Source organism: Pelobates fuscus, chromosome 7 (assembly GCF_036172605.1).
Source record: "Pelobates fuscus isolate aPelFus1 chromosome 7, aPelFus1.pri, whole genome shotgun sequence".
NCBI lineage: Eukaryota > Metazoa > Chordata > Amphibia > Anura > Pelobatidae > Pelobates > Pelobates fuscus.
The window spans coordinates 9,346,663-9,364,550 of record NC_086323.1 but is presented as its reverse complement, the minus strand read 5'-3'; the positions used below and the strand labels follow the sequence as shown (position 1 = coordinate 9,364,550).

Genomic DNA, 17,888 nt, shown 5'->3' with positions numbered 1-17,888 from the left:
CTAAAATTTGGTTTTGTAAACTTCAATTCAGTATCTAACTTTATTGTCGTAAATGCCATCACGTGCCCTGAGCAGACAGTTTATCAGGACACGGGCTGTGCCAAGGTCACGCTGAAGGTAAAAGAAAAAAAGACAAGTTCAAACTTTTCCAGTTTCCAACTTGTGTTTTTTTAAAAAGCGTTTTTTTTTTCCTTCTTCATAAAAAGGGAACATAGAAACATAGAAACATAGAAACATAGAAACATAGAATGTGACGGCAGATAAGAACCATTCGGCCCATCTAGTCTGCCCAGGAACGAGGAGTCACTTAATGGAACTTGCCAATTACATTTCTAAAAACTACTTAGTAGATAAAAACTCAAATTTTACTTGTATGTATTTTGTTTCTGTAAGTTGTTTTCGAGGTTAATTAAAGTTTGCAAAAGATGGAAACCTGATGAAACCCATTCCGCTTTCCCCACTGAATGTCAGTTCTGGGGAATACGCTTAAGCACTGGCGCACATACTGCAGTCGCAGGGGTCGCAGCTGCGACTGGGCCCGGCCCACCAGAGGGCCCAGCCGCCATGCGACCCGGTATGTATGCCAGTTTGCCAGCCTCTTCTGCTCATGGCCCCCCGAGGCTGGCAGTGGTGGCACCGGACGGGCGCGCGAGCGAGCATTCTCCCCTGAGCACTCTCTGCCCAACTCCCTCGCACGCACCGCAGTGATGCCGGAGCCGGAATATGACGTCATTCCGGCTCCGGCATCAGTAAGCGGCAGGAAGATCAGTGCTCCCTCGCCGCCTGCAGGACCGGCCGCCCAGCAGCCCCACTGGACCCCAGGGAAATCTGGAATCCCCTTAGCACTCCCAAAGGTATGGAGGCTGGGTAATTAATTTTTAATGTGAGTGTGTATGTGTGTGAGTGTGTATGTGTGTTAGTGTGTGTGTGTGTTACTGTGTTTGTGTGTCTGTTACTGAGTGTGTTAGTTGTGTGTTATTTTGTGTGTGTCTGTTATTGAGTGTGTCTGCTAGTGAGTGTCAGTGTGTGTGTGTTAGTTTGTGTGTCAGTGAGTGTGTGTGTGTCAGTGAGTGTGTTACTGTGTGTGTCTGTTACTTAGTGTGTTAGTTTGTGTGTTATTGTGTGTGTCTGTTATTGAGTGTGCGTCTGCTAGTGAGTGTCAGTGTGTGTGTGTTAGTTTGTGTGTCAGTGAGTGTGTATGTTTTGTAAGTGAGTGTGTATGTTTTGTAAGTGAGTGTGTGAGAGTCCAGCGTGCAATGCAAGTATAAAAGCATTTCATTTTTTTTTTTAATACAAACTAAAATGTTAACATATAAAAAGCAGAATCCACAGCAAAGTACTCACATTCACTCTCCAACGAATGTAGTGTGGTACCTTTAAACATATACCCATCTATAGCATACTGGTACCTTTAAACATATACCCATCTATAGCATACCGGTACCTTTAAACATATACCCATCCATAGCATACCGGTACCTTTAAACATATACCCATCTATAGCATACCGGTACCTTTAAACATATACCCATCTATAGCATACTGGAACCTTTAAACATATACCCATCTATAGCATACTGGTACCTTTAAACATATACCCATCTATAGCATACCGGTACCTTTAAACATATACCCATTTATAGCATACTGGTACCTTTAAACATATACCCATCTATAGCATACCGGTACCTTTAAACATATACCCATCTATAGCATACCGGTACCTTTAAACATATACCCATCTATAGCATACTGGAACCTTTAAACATATACCCATCTATAGCATACTGGAACCTTTAAACATATACCCATCTATAGCATACTGGAACCTTTAAACATATACCCATCTATAGCATACTGGAACCTTTAAACATATACCCATCTATAGCATACTGGAACCTTTAAACATATACCCATCTATAGCATTCCGGTACCTTTAAACATATACCCATCTATAGCATACCGGTACCTTTAAACATATACCCATCTGTAGCATAATGGTACCTTTAAACATATACCCATCTATAGCATACTGGAACCTTTAAACATATACCCATCTATAGCATACCGGTACCTTTAAACATATACCCATCTGTAGCATAATGGTACCTTTAAACATATACCCATCTATAGCATACTGGAACCTTTAAACATATACCCATCTATATCATACCGGTACCTTTAAACATATACCCATCTATATCATACCGGTACCTTTAAACATATACCCATCTATAGCATACCGGTACCTTTAAACATATACCCATCCATAGCATACCAGTACCTTTAAACATATACCCATCTATATCATACCGGTACCTTTAAACATATACCCATCTATATCATATCGGTACCTTTAAACATATACCCATCTATAGCATACGACAGCAAGGGCAAACAGTTTGCATTCATGCCCACTGGAAGCAGGCACATTTTGGGGGACATTGTGTCTGAGTGAAAGAAACAAGGGTATTTGAATTTTGGTTTTAAAAAACGGCCCTTTACGGTACACTGTAGACGCAGTTAGAATCATTACTTTTCTCTTTTTCGAAAAAGCTGCCTAAATCAATTATTTTTTTTACTAGCATTTCTTCTCAATGGCGATTAACTAGTCCAATTCTTTTAAAATAAATTAGTTAAAGTTTAAATTTAATGTTGCCAATCTACAAAATCTAGCAGAAATATTAAACTGCCCGTCAACAAAAAGCTGTTTTTCAATGTCAAACTACAGAGCACTTCACTGCAAAAATAAGCGATGTCTGGCTGAGCATTATTCCCAAGTACAGCATTTTCAGAACACACAAAGTCACAGTCAGGATTCCATTATGCTCCCCAGCCCTAGCTGGCTGTATTGAGGTTTTGTGTATTTCCATTCTAAGTATAGGAAATCGCGCTTTCTATACTTCACATACAAATAGGAATGTGCGGCACGCAGAATTATTTTACTGGTTAAAGGGAAATCATAATTGTCTGAGCTCAGTTTGAGTCTGGCCTCATCAACTTCGCTCCACTGCCGCTAATAGAGTAGCAGCTCTCGTCCTGATTTAATTACAACCATATAATAAAAAAGTGAGCAAGACTTGATTACAAGCAAAAAAAAAAAAGTATTAACTTAAAAAGGGAAAAAAAAATAAAATACTAATTTTAGCTCACCCTTGGCAACCCTTTGCTAATTTCTATGCAAACATCCCCTTCTCCCTGCTGTTTGTCCAAGACACACGAGTGGATATGTCGTCTGGCGTTTGATGCAATCCATAAAACAGATCCCACCATAACTGACTGCAATAAGTCGCTCGGATTTTTTCTCCAAGAGAAAGCCAGCTGTAATTTGCCGACATAATGAGGAGGTTAGCACGGCAAACATACAATGTTTTTCATTTAAATGCATTCATTTCCATGCGCTACGTGGCGTTTGAAATCTCAGATCCCACTTAGTAGTGCGTTTCGAACGTTCTGTTATCAGGAACTGTTCAAACAGGAGTGAGATCGTGTTTTGGGACTATTTCATAAAGGGATTTATTCACTAAACTACCAGATTTAGAATCCCGACAGCCAACTGACAAATGAAAATAGCAAAGACAAACACAGACGTCCAGTCAGATTGGCTTTAAGACTTCATTTTCATATTGATTGACAACATGTCACAGTTTAGGAAATAAGCCTTGAGGTCTCAGCCGGACAGCGTTTTCAGCAAATGCTAATTAGTGGCTGAAATATTCTCTCGAGAAATTGGCACATGTCCCAGCAGCACTAATTGGTTATTTATTTATTTTTCATTTTAAATATAAGGTTTATTTATTAAAGGGGAAACAAGGAGTTTGAATGTTCTGTTCACTTATCATTTATAATAAACAAGTAATGTATGTGTTTGAGAGGAATTCAATTAAAATTCAATGTAAAATTTCACACGTCTATCCTGAAACTGGACACCTCCATCTTAGATCGCTGTCAATCATTGTTCTAAGCTCCGCCCTTTAAACATGGCAATCGGCATAGAGAGCAGTCAGAGAGGAGGAGACATGAAACAATGTTTCTATTTCTCTTCTTCATTAGCAATGTGTGCCCTGACTGTGCCTTGTCTGAGCTGGATTGTGATGTCAAATGCTAAAAACTAACAAAACCACAAGTTAACACAAGGTACAGGCGATATTTCAATGTTTTATTTAATCATGCAAATTCCAGAGAAAGTGACGGTTCCCCTTTAAGCACCAAATCTGTAGAGACAAATGTGGATAAAACCATTTGAGGTCATTTGCATAATTTAGGAGAACAGAATTTCAGAACTAATTCAAAGTTATTGAATTGACTCAAATTATCCCAAATTGGAGCCTCTCTGAAATCAATTCAAATGCTCCTGAATATTCTGAGGATTCGATGAACTTTTCAGACAATCAGTGAGTGTGCCCCAGTGTGTGCTTCGTATGCTAAATGATAATGAAAACCATTTCTCTTTTAAAGGGATTTGTTCAGAAATGATAAATAAAGCCGGCTAAAATCATGAATTAATTCACAACTTTACAATGTGTTTTCCCAGCAAAACAAAGGAAGGTAAACATCTCTGAATGTGTAAATTTAGAGGCAATTCAAATCAGCTGTTCGTAAATCCTAGAATTAGTAACGTTTGTACGGGATTTATGTCTCTAGCAGTAATCGTTCAGAAATAGATTAGCAAATTCAGGGAAAAAAAATAGCATTTTATAAACACTCAACTTTATTGTTAAAGCAATAAAATTCAGCCTAATATTTCCTCCAGCAGACACAATGAGTTAATAATTGTACACAAAGTGCACCGTTCGTATCCCAGACAAACCTTGCGCAGATCACAGTAATCCTGCCAGTTAATGGTCCTGTTACGGCCTCCGTAGGTGGGCTACAGAATCTTTTAATATTTAACAATTCCCTTCTGCCAAGCCATCAGCGTGTTTGCTGTCAGACTGTATGAGTACAATGAAATACTCCTGTCACATACATTAAATCAAGCCTAACATGGTGTCACTTTGTTGGAGCCAAAGATTGCAGCTTTGGTTTTTATTTGTCATATCTATTTTATGGGAATAACAGGGTACCAGACATGGATTACACATTTATATTCATTACTGCGATCACTGTAACAAAATGAAGAATTTAAGTCTTGCACATTAGAATGTACTTACTATGCTAACATTACACGGCAGTACATTATAGGTTACATAACGTAGAGAGGTTCTGTCATCAGAAAGCAGTGTGTGGTCCTTTAACCCTTAAGGACCAAACTTCTGGAATAAAAGGGAATCATGACATGTCACACATGTCATGTGTCCTTAAGGAGTTAAACATTATCTGACATGTGCTGTGCAGTGATGACTTTTCATCAGTAACGGTCACTGACAGTTCGACAACTGTGATGCAATTCCAAGATGGCTGCCTCCATGCTGGGACCTTAAAGGAACACTACAGTTACCCAGACTACTTCAGCGCATTGATGTGGTCTGGATGCAGTGTCTCTGTGCCCCTTAATCCTGCAATGTAAATAATTGCAGTTTTAGAGAAACTACACAATTACTACATTGCAGTACTAAGACTGCCTCTAGTGGCTGTCAATCAGACAGCCACTAGAGGCACTTCCTGGATGCTAGCGGACTCTGAGTCCCCTAAATGACGATCTGCATGCGGACATCCAGCGTCAGTGAAATCTCTCTAGGAAAGCATTGAGGCAAGCCTAGTGCGCCGAGTGTGAAAAAAGATGAATGGCCAAAAAATAACTAAAGTAAATGTCTCTATATAAATTAGGAGCAGATAAGGGGGTAACCCTAAACAATGTTGATGAAAAAGAAAAAACGGAAATCTGTTCCAACACTATCAAAAGTAAAATGCGATAAGTAAACTATTCAGAATTAAAAATCTTGAAGATACTTTATTGTTAAGTCAAAAAAACAAAACAAAAAAAAAAAACACATGTGCCCTAATAGTAACTGTAGCAGAGATACAATATTCTCCAGGTTATCTCCGCTTATAATCCAAGTGAGACTCAGGAACAAGGCAATTATAAATCCACAAGCAAGGCTTCCAGCAGGCAAAGTAATACAGCAATATCCCAACCGCAATCCCAATAACTTTACACTGTACTCAGATTCCCCCAGTTCCTGGATATACCCCTAAACCTAGGGGTACCCCTTTAAATGGCACATCCCCTGATAGCCCCGATCTGGGTGAGTAACATATCTAAAAATCACCCAGATCGGACCAGGGGTTCAGGAAATTTATGGAGGTAATAAAAAGACCGACCGCGCTGGATGTAACAGCCAAATTGGGTTCCATGCGATGGGGCCCTGCGGTCGGTCACCGTATAAGGGAACACTTCACACGAACAGCTAAAGGTACAGAGATTAGATAGGGTTCACAGGAATCCCCTCGTTCGGTTGTTTCTGTCCACCGAACGAGGGGCCGTTCGGTAGTTTGGAACCGTACGGACCGGGCTGGTGGAGGTCTCAGCGGTGTTTGCCTAGTCGAGTGTCCGATTTGGGTTCCAGACACTCGACGGCAAAACACTGCTGTTCGGGAGTTTGCAAAATGGCCGCCACCACGTGTTTGTTTCCCGAATGGCGGCCACCCGGAGACAAAGGACCTACCGCATAGCTTGTTAATTACCGGCTTGCAACATTGTTGCCACGGGTAATTGAAGGCACACTTCACACAGGGGAGGTCTGGTTGTTCGGTAGTTTCATTCCCTTACTTTATTCGAATGATTCTACCGAACAATCAGATGAATACACTTCTTTAAAAACACATAGAAACTGGCAATGTACACGAATACAGTTATTCACATGAAATTGGTAGGACAGCCCAGTGCCATCCGCTACAGTAACTGCCACACTTAGTCAAAAAAAGTCCATTACGGCAGTATCAGCAGGGCCGTCTTTAATATTGATTGGACCCTGGGCAAAGCATTTGCTTGGGCCCCCTGGTACCCTCTCGCCAGGTGTGCAATCCCGTCCTCCACCCCAACGCAGTGGCAGTCCTAATGTAGAGAGGTGCAAGAATTTTTTTGAGCCTCCCTATCGCACGGGTGATTAAAAGGTAGTTCCCCATCTGTCGTGCAACTCCAGCAATGCATTGACAGCTGGGGCTCTACCATTTACCCATGTTTGAAGGTTTGTATTTAGCACTAAGCGGTTTTTATGTGTTTGAATGTAAACAGGTTTTTGTATGGAATGTATGTGGTGTTGGCGTACTTGCATGCATGTATTTATGTGTAGTGTTGGTTTTTGAATGCAGGGGTGTGTTTACATATAATTTTGGTGTGTGTTTGTACGTAGTGTTGGAGTTTGAATGCCGGGGTGCATTTGTATGTAGTGTTTGTATATGTGCATACATCTCCGCATTCACACACTCACACACATAGATATTTATACACACACACACACACACTGAAAAACATGCAGACACACCGATATACACACTGGCACACATGTAGATATACAGACACATATACACACATGCAGATACACAGACACACACACAGATACACCGAAACACACAAAGACAGCATACAGATACACACTGATACACATACAGACACACAGATATACAGACACATATAGACAGACAAACTGACACATACATACTGACATATGGATACCGACACATACACTGACAGACATGCTGACACACACACAGACACATACTGAGACATACTGACATACATTCACAGACACACACACAGACAGACATAGTGGCACACACACACAGACATACTAATACCCAGGCAGACATACTGGCACACTGACACACAGACAGACCTACTGACAGACACACACACACAGACCTACTGACAGGCACACAGACAAACTGACACACATACACATACCTACTGACACACACACAGACCTATTGACAGACACAAACACATACCTAGTGACAGACACACACACATACCTAGTGACAGACAGAAACACAGACCTAGTGACAGACAGAAACACAGACCTAGTGACAGACAAGACACACACACACACACACACACACCTATTGACAGACACAAACACAGACCTAGTGACAGACAGACTGACACACACAGTCCTACTGACAGACATAAACACACACATACTGATGGGCAAACTGTAAATACACATGGGCAAACTGTAAAGCCCCCCTCCAGTTTCCTACCTTCCCTGGGGTTCAGTGTGCTGCCTTGGGTGGTTGGGAGTTGGGGACTGGCTCTCTTTGCTCAGTCCCCCTCCTCGCTGCCTCCTGGCTCAGCCTCCCTCCCGCGCGGGTCATCATCTCTGAGGGAGGAAGTGACTCCCGGACGTCACTTCCTCCCAGGCTGCCGTAAAGCAGGAGGCCCGGTCGTGCTGTTAAACGGCCACAGCATCCGACCGGGCCCGTGCTGAAAAGTGCTCACCGGGTGGCCCTAAGTGTATTGGCCACCCGGTGAGCACCCTTAGAGTATGGGCCCCGGTGCAGCCGCAATACAAGCACCGCGGGCCCATGGGTAGGGAGGGAATTTTTCTTATGCAGGCTATGGGCGGCGGGGCCACGGGGCAGCTGCTTTGGGCCCCCCAGGACTAACTGGGCCCGGGGCAGCTGCCCCGTTTGCCCCGCGTTAAAGACGGCCCTGAGTATCAGAAAAAATATGTGTACAAAATGAAGGGTGAAAGTGGGAAAATACCACTGCAAAGTCACTTGGTACGATTGTAATCCATTTTACCGTCTCCGATTAGAAAGGAGAAAGAGAAGGATCAGAATATAAATCCCTGCAGTATAACCGGTCCTAGTGAGCCGGTTTCCCTAAAAGAGAAACAGGAATACTAAATAAATTGACAATAGTAGGAAAGGTGCCTTCAAAGGTTGCCTAGGTATAGGTAAGATAAGAAAAAGTAACGAGATCCTGATATAGTAACACCAGGGACCGGAGAACTATTAGGTAATAAGCGGTATGTCTATTAACAAACTAATCTAGCTGAGTCGTCTGTCAATTGCAGGAGGATATCTAAAGTAGCATTTATCGAGCTTGACCCATCACAGTTAGGGGGTATCCAAATAGACAAGAGACAGGGCAGCTGGTTAAGTAGATATTGTTGGCATAGAAAAGCCCCAGTAAAGCCCCTTACCGCCGAGCATGCACATTAGACACCCTGTCGGAAAAGGAGATGAGCACCGACCAGCGCTAAGGGATATCGGTGCTGAAATCAGGTGAATGCCTAAAGTGTTTTTAACCCTTCATATGCTAGGTAGGGTGGGGGGAGGTCCCAGGGGGCACTATGGTGTTAGGAATACAGATTTGTATTCCTAACATTGTAGTATTCCTTTAGGAAAGGAGATTTCATCTAAGGCAAAGAAAAGTTTTTTTTTACAGTAAGAGCAATACGGATATGGAATTCTCTGCCTGAAGAGGTGGTTTTGTCAGAGTCTATACAGATGTTTAAACTGCAATTGGATAAATACTTGCAAAAACATAACATACAGGGATACAATTTCTAATTACTGGGGTAATAGCTGCTTGATCCAAGGAGACATCTGACTGCTATTTTAGGGTCAATAAGGATTTTTTTCCTAGTTTGCAAAATTGGAAGCGCTTCAGACTGGGTTTTTTGCCTTCTTTTGGATCAACAGCAAAAAGCATATGTGAGGAAGGCTGAACTTGATGGACGCAAGTCTCTTTTCAGCTATGTAACTATGTAACTAACTATGTAACTATGTAACTGTGTAACTGTGTAACTATGTAACTATGTAACTATGTAACTATGTAACTGTGTAACTATGTAACTATGTAACTAACTATGTAACTGTAACTATGTAACTATGTAACTAACTATGTAACTAACTATGTAACTGTGTAACTATGTAACTGTGTAACTGTGTAACTGTGTAACTATGTAACTGTGTAACTGTGTAACTGTGTAACTGTGTAACTGTGTAACTGTGTAACTATGTAACTGTGTAACTGTGTAACTGTGTAACTGTGTAACTGTGTAAGATATCTTTTTAATGACAGCTGAATTCACTATATTTAGAAAATAGAAGAATGTTAATCAGTTGGAAATATTATGGTTTTAAAATGATTAATTGAACTCGAATTGCAGTGAGACCATAACTTGTAGCAAATTGCAGACAGTTATGCTAAAGCCGTACACAAGTAAAGTATAAAGGAAAGGGTGATTGCTTTACAACGGTTTAAAGGGTCGCTAAAGGTATATAGAACACCTCCTCTCAATGTCCGAGTGCAGGGATGCTTTCGTTTTAGTTACATTTAGTAGACGCGGCAATGCTTACATTTTAGGGTTTAATATCGTGACTGTTAGAAATTTAACGTCTCACTTCAGTTGTGACCTTTTTTGTTTTCGTTTTCTTTGAACAATATAACAGAAAATACAAGTAAGATCAACTCACCGCAGTTTGTCAGTGATGATAGTCCGGTAAATGAGGAGTTCTCATTAAATTATTCCTGGAAAGGAAAACGATCAATGTTAGAAAATCCAATCCTGTCATTGTTTAAAAAAAAAATATCTGAATTTTGCCAGAAGTGGGAATGTCTGGTTGCTATGAAGAAATCTCATTCTATTATATTCACACATTTAGGACGTATAAGCAGGACATTTCACAGATATGAACATTTAAATACATGGCCTAACATCGATTATTCATGTTTATAATATTCATTTTATAAAGTAATTACTGGGCTCACGAGTCCCTTCTCAAAAGGTTTAGATATTACCCATGATCCTTTCAGATAATATAATGTCACTTTTTTTGTTCTGTTTTTGTTTTCTAGCATAGTGTCATCTTTGACATCAATTTAGACATTGGGATATATTTACTAAAAATAGTTGTAACGGAGCTCCCTGTACCCCGGCTGAGTACCTCCGCCAAGGACCGCTTCCTAGCTGGAACAAGGGAAAAACCTTGGCGCTTATGCCCCCAGTTGCCGTGGCTTGACTGGGGTCCTGGAACCTCTCCGTTGCAGAGGAAGAACGGAGACACCACACAGACTATCTCCTGAAGCACATCCATGGCGTCGGATGAAAATACCGCGGATCTGGGTATGTCTGGAGTGCACCCCTGGTATACCACAGTACAGCACATTACTGGACTCTGACAACCCTCCCAACGCCAAAGAAGATGATAGCAAGTTAACAATGTTATGTTACTGACCCCGCATTAGCTTAGCTGAGCCTTATTGATTTCACACATACTGCATAATTGTCTAGTTGCATGCTTAGGCTAAATCAATGCTTCCTCTTAAACATGCTACCCTGTACACCGAAGCAGTCATGTGAACACTCACCCTAGCTAAGATAATTGCAATATAAACACATCCATACATGTACTTGTTTTTCATATATTTGTACTAACTACATGCCTAGCTATAGACCCCCACAACTACCTGGTCGGTTGGAATGATGTCTCATTTAACATGATACTACCCCAAGCCAGACATGTTAAATCAACATCTTGTAACCTCAATACATGCTACTGAAACTTGTAATTACTAACATTCCGAGACAAGCGACACTTAGAAAAGTTGAGGCAAACGCTATACCTAATCTCACGTGCTATACCTCCTCGTTTTTCAATATGCTTTTCTTTCTGCAACTTAATTATGCAATTGCCCTATGCACCTGGTGTATGCCACTTCATCATGCGAATCTTTTACACAATCGTTAAATATAAATCATATATGTAACATATGTTACGTCACGCTAATGTCTAAACAATGTCAAGCTATACCATTCCCATTGTTATATATAAATGTGCTTGATTTCCCCTGTACCCCTATGTTCAGCAGTTTGTATTGTGCTGGAGGATTACCTTTGGGGTACCTCACAGGCAAATGTTATTTTCCTACGCACTACAAAAATAAAGAATTAAAAAAAAATGTGGCTTAAGCCCAAAATAGTTCCATGAAATTAGTGCTAGCGATCGGTCAACTTTGGTAACATAAAACCGAATAAAATACCGAACATAATCCATAATTCCAATGTGTAGCTTGTTCACCTCATCATTTGGTGTTTAGTGAATAAATCTCTTTAATTTACTGAAAGTTGTTAGATAATTCCTAAAAACAGGTCATTTATGTTAATGCTGACATAATTTCCTTATACTAGACTCAAGAACTCGAGCATTATGGGAAAGGTTAATTATTTTCAATGGCACATTTTGGCCTTTCAGGAGGCAGCAGATTTTCAATCAAAATATAAATAAAACAACGAACAAGTAACAAAAAAAAAAAGTGAATATTACAAAACAGGTTATAAAATGATAACGGAGCCCCAAGATTAGCAATATCAATAGATAATGTACCCCATTACTCGGGGCAGGAGGGTTCATTTCCATTAATAACTGATAAAGAATGGGAAGGGTTAAAGTCATAAAATGATAACATTTCAATTGTTCTCCTCTGCTGTTAATCCAGTCATTCACTAACAGTATTTTATCATATAAACAATGTGTCCACACTAAAGTATTCCTTTGAGAAATAAATTATCAACAACCAGACAGTATCTGCTTTTGATTTATGTAGCGGGGGCGTTGGTGGGAAGGGTGTTTGTCCAGGAATATTGTGCAATAAAAGAATGAGTGACACTGAGTGTGGCCACCTCTGTACATACAGGAGAATCATCTTAGTGACACGAAGCCAGGACATTATTTGTAGTAGGAGTTGGATGTATCCTGCCTCTGCTCCAGGAACGTGGCACTAATTAAACGCTCCTGACTTTGAATCACAGCAGCGCAGATCTATCTCCTATAAGCATGAGATGACACTTCAGCCGCGATGCTCTCTCTGCCCTACTCCAGCGGAAGGGACTGTCCCGGCGCAGAATAATGTACCTGCATGCTAATGCACCGCCGACACAAAATGTAGTGGTGATTTTAGCAGCCATTACCCCATCTGACAGTTTTATTTGTCTAGCTGTTTAGACTTCCATTATGTTCTGTCAGTTGCTACAAGGAATTTGTGTGTAAGAGGATTGCGCATATCATATCTAAGAGGTTTACAACAAAATCCAAAACCGCTAAACTCCGGAGCGCCGAGCAACGCACGGTTTAAGCCCTGACAAATAACAGCTAGCACTGCAGCAGCCAAACAAAGGTCGGGCTATTTAACTATTTTGCCAGCAGATCCACAAGTAATAAACGAGTCGGTGGCTGGAAGGGACGGTGCGGCACTGTTGATTAACTCCTCAAACTGGCAGATGGAAATTATAGCAGCCTCTATGAATAACTGGCATTAAAAACCCACAGACAAAGCATCTGAAATAGAGCAACAAGCGTGTGTTCTGTTAACTGCTCGATGGAAAGCATGAGGGGATTCCAGCACAGAAATTACTATTACAAAATGTAAATACATACGTTGCCATGCTTAGATTATTTGAATAAAATGTAGATGTTATGACATGTCCAGGTGCCATATAGATTGTTACAGTCCTATTAATTGCTCCCATTACTTGGGACGGCAGATATTGTGTTTCCTATCGGCTGGCGATAACCCTCCGGACGCTGCGTGCCAAATGAGCAGGGCTCCCGCGGGCCTCCTACCTTAAAACGTAACACCTGACAGACTGCGTAGACATGAATATTCCATGAATCCCACATTATAATATTGTACGTAAGATTTTCTGGAGGACTTTGAGAGCGTGCTCGATGCCAGACTGAGACACCCCGTCAATAGGCCGGCAAGTTAGGTAACCAGTGACATCCCTTGAAGGCGTTCTCATCCGACCCAATTTTATAGCTCGCGATGTTGGAAGGTGCGGAATGTAACTTACATCACTACAAAACAAGGAATGGTCACGTCTGTCACCAAAATCATTTTAAGAGAATTCTAGCCCATCGTTAGGTGATAGAAATCGGCAGTCACATTTTTGCCAAGGAAATGCTGAAAAACGCAGGAAAACCCTTAGCTTTTCCATATTTTACCACACTTCCCCATTTGGAGGAAAATGGCGGCCACTCGTTTGCCTCAAACCAGGGTTTTTTTAGTTCTGTAGCACACTTGGAGCTGTTCATTGAGACTGCTGCTACAGCTGAAGTTCACACATTGCACGAGGGCTTTGTTCTGTAACTCGCTTTGGATTCTTTAAACAAGCTTCTAACTCTGGAATTTTACATGAGCAGACAGAAATAACACCAGCTGTACTGTATGCATCAAACTGAAAATTGGGCCCAATTATATAGAAAAGCTAACTTTCTACCTCCATGCGCCTGTGTGTACTGTGATTGAATGTCACAGCACATCTTCCCAGGAAAAAGCCAACTCTGCTACAAACGTGTGATTGACTAGAAAATGGACCACAGACGCGAGCACTGCCTTTTGAACACGAAGAAACTATTACTGCAAGGCCAATTTGATTTAATTCCTTGGAAGTCACACAATAAATGCGGACAACTAGGTGAAAGACCAATCGATGCATTTGTCTTGTGTTTAGTTGTTGCCAAAAAAAATAATGTAGGTTGATATTGCAGATTCAAACGGCGAGAGTGTTAAATCAATAAATGATTTAAAAACAAGCGGTTACATCGCTGGTCCTCACAGCTTCTATTGTAAAGAGAACTCCTAGCACGCCGAGCGAAACTCTTAAATTAATTAGGAGACGCTTTACAAAACATTGAAAATGACCTGCGACTTCTGTTAACCTTTTATTTCCACCGCAATTCTCCATTTTCTTTTCAAGTCATAGTAAACATTTAGGAACGGACATCACAATCCAGTCCAGTCCTGGCACACACTGGGCACACGTTGATCTGGGGATGGAAGCAGAAATGTCTAAACTACTAAAATGTGGGCAATCACTATGGAAACACGGTGTGGATAAATTCACCCCATTGCTTGTTCTCCAAATTCCTATGTTCAATGAGAACAGAGTAATCATTTAGAGCAAGCCAAGATGGAGGCACCCACTTTCAGTTTTGAGCTAAATATATTGGTGTGAATTTCTATATTTAATTAGATTTGTTACACCTCACACGCACTTTGTTAAATACAGCGGACACGTGAGAACAATATAAAATATTCTGGGATACGACAGGGCCTCTACTATACCAGAGTAGCTTAATTACCTTTAAAGAAAGTGTATCTTTCCTGACTCAATTCTTACTGATATATCGTGTACCAATCCCTGGCTAATTATCAACAAATTGACCTATATAAGGGTTTGGAGAGCACCCATCATTAAATCTTTTGATACAGCAAGTTACTCTGGATATAACGTGTTTCCATTGTTTGGAGCAGAAATGAAAACTTTGTTCTGGTCCTGTTTATAAAAGGCCCTATGTGCAATATTAACTGGTAAATAAAAATATCATCTGCCTATATGCAGAGTTAAAATACCGAGACATTGAACTAATATAACGGGTCAATGGTCGAATATAGCGTAAGATACGTGTTAAAGACGAGCTGCACGGATAAAGCATGAAATAACAGTAATATTGTTTGTAAACGGATATTCAAGGATTACAAGAATTGCATCCAGCAGGGGAGGAGCGTGGGCGGAGCTAGGCCAGCGCCGAGGACATCAGCGCTGGACCAGGTAAGTGACTGAAGGGGTTATTAACCTCTTCAACGCTGCAGGAAGGCGCCTTGACAGTGAGGGAAGCTATAGTTTCCCTTTAAGATACCTTTGAATTCACAACTGCTTATACTTCACTGTGTTTTTTTTTTTCCCCTAATGATAAATCTTGTTGGGTATTTTCAGAATTATTTTCATATAAATCTGAATAATGTACACTCCTGAAACAAATATAGCAATGAGCTTAACACGTTGTACCCGCCCAAAATGTAAAATGAAGAGATTAGATACGTCTCTCTCTAGCACTGTCATACAAGGTAAAATATCCCAAAACCTCAAATTGTAATCACTGTGAGTGCTTCTTGTATTATCAGTGACTGACACAGCTGTCAATCCAAGAGTCACGATTCCTAAAAAGATTAAACTGATTTCCAAGTAACCCTGTAGCAGGAGAAGTTTCCCCGTTGGATCAATTAACAGAGGGCTATAAAGAGTTCGACTTTTAAAAGTTTATTAGATTTGGGGATAAAAACGGTTTGAAACGCAGCCATCAAACTCTTCTTCAATAATTATAAAAGTATACATTTAGTATAGAAGTGCTAATTTATGATGTCATTTGCTCATGTCTCCAGGATATACTTGCAAACAAGAGAAACATTGTGTTTGTCTTCACTCTGCAAATAAAAATATGAAAGGTCTTATATCTTTAAATCTCAACGAGAATGTCCCTGGCCACTCTTGACAACGTAAGTCCTTTGTAGTGGTTTGGTTAAGTCAGCTTCTTCTGAATTATGCTGCCCAGTGAGACCCGTCTTTGATCACACCAAGCTATATTGTCTGGTTATTATATACAGAAGGTCTCGGTAATATTCGTGAGTTCCCCGTCCAACTGCTGTGATCAAAGTGCAGAGAGCGGCGTGTTCTACTCTCAATCACTGACGCAATGGGTCTCAGGTAGCTGAATGCCAACACTGGATCAGAAGACGTCCACTCGTTCTCCTTGAATAGCTTTGCGTTAATAGTTTAATTGGAATGAAAAAATATTCTATAGGCATTGCTATTTAGCCCAGTCTAAGTGACAGAGATATTGTTAATGAAAATCCAGCTTTTTGTTCATTACTTTTATAAAGGAAGGTTGTTTTATGCTTAATTTAGCAATATCTCTATGTAGGTTATTTTATAACACATGTTTTATTCTGTGTGTGCCATTTCCACAATATTACTGAAAAGAAAAATATCAAATACATCAGAGGCCGGGACAGTAGCAATTCAATATTGCCAGCCTTACACCGAGGGCATTACGGAAACTGTTTTTGTTATTGGCTTCACTGTTCAGTGTGTCGATTAATTCTTCCAGCACTCCATGTGTGCTCCTAGAGACCTCACCACCAAAAGACACAATTGACGGACACGGGGCAATTTACCGATGAGTACCTGGGACCCAGTATTTAGTATTAATGCTGCTCAGAGAGTCCTCATTAGAAATATACCGTATATACTCGAGTATAAGCCGACCCGAATATAAGCCGAGGCCCCTAATTTTTCCCCAAAAAACTGGGAAAACCTATTGACTCGAGTATAAGACTAGGGTGGGAAATGCAGCAGCTACTGGTAAATTTCTAAATAAAATTAGATCCTAAAAAAAATATATTAATTGAATATTTATTTACAGTGTGTGTATAATGAATGCAGTGTGTGCGTATGAGTGCAGCGTGTGTGTATGAGTGCAGCGTGTGTGTATGAGTGCAGTGTCTGTATGAGTGCAGCATGTGTGTGTATGAGTGCAGCGTGTGTATGAGTGCAGTGTGTGTGTGTGTATGAGTGCAGTGTGTGTGTGTGTATGAATGCAGTGTGTGTGTGTGTGAATGCAGTGTGTGTGAGTGCAGTGTGTGTGTATGAGTGCAGTGTGTGTATGAATGCAGTGTGTGTATGAATGCAGTGTGTGCAGGGCCGGTGCAAGGATATTTGCCCCCCCCCATATGTCCTGACCTCCCCTCCTCCTCCCTCAGTGGTCCTTACCTCCCCACCCCCGTGTTCCTTCACCCCCCTCCCCCAGTGGTCCTGACTCACCCCTCCCCTAGTGGTCACTACTTCCCCCTCCCCTCCCCTAGTGGTCCTTACTTCCCCCTCCCCTCCCCTAGTGGTCCTTATCCCCCCCTCCCTCCCCTAGTGGTCCTTATCCCCCCCTCCCTCCCCTAGTGGTCCTTATCCCCCCCCTCCCTCCCTCCCTCCCATAGTGGTCCTTATCCCCCCCCCTCCCTCCCATAGTGGTCCTTATCCCCCCCTTCCCTCCCATAGTGGTCCTTATCCCCCCCTCCCTCCCATAGTGGTCCTTATCCCCCCCTCCCTCCCATAGTGGTCCTTATCCCCCCCTCCCTCCCATAGTGGTCCTTATCCCCCCCC

At 41.3% G+C, this 17,888-nt stretch overlaps 1 protein-coding gene across 1 annotated transcript in view; it reads right to left on the bottom strand.

The window, feature by feature from the left end:
* The window catches only part of PTPRF (protein tyrosine phosphatase receptor type F), a 965,824-nt gene that overhangs the window by 708,942 nt on the left and 238,994 nt on the right, over positions 1–17,888 (bottom strand). Inside the window, exon 3 of the mRNA XM_063427667.1 lies at positions 10,369–10,423. The gene's annotated coding sequence lies outside the window, so the exon portion shown is untranslated. The remainder of the gene's footprint in view (positions 1–10,368; positions 10,424–17,888) is intronic.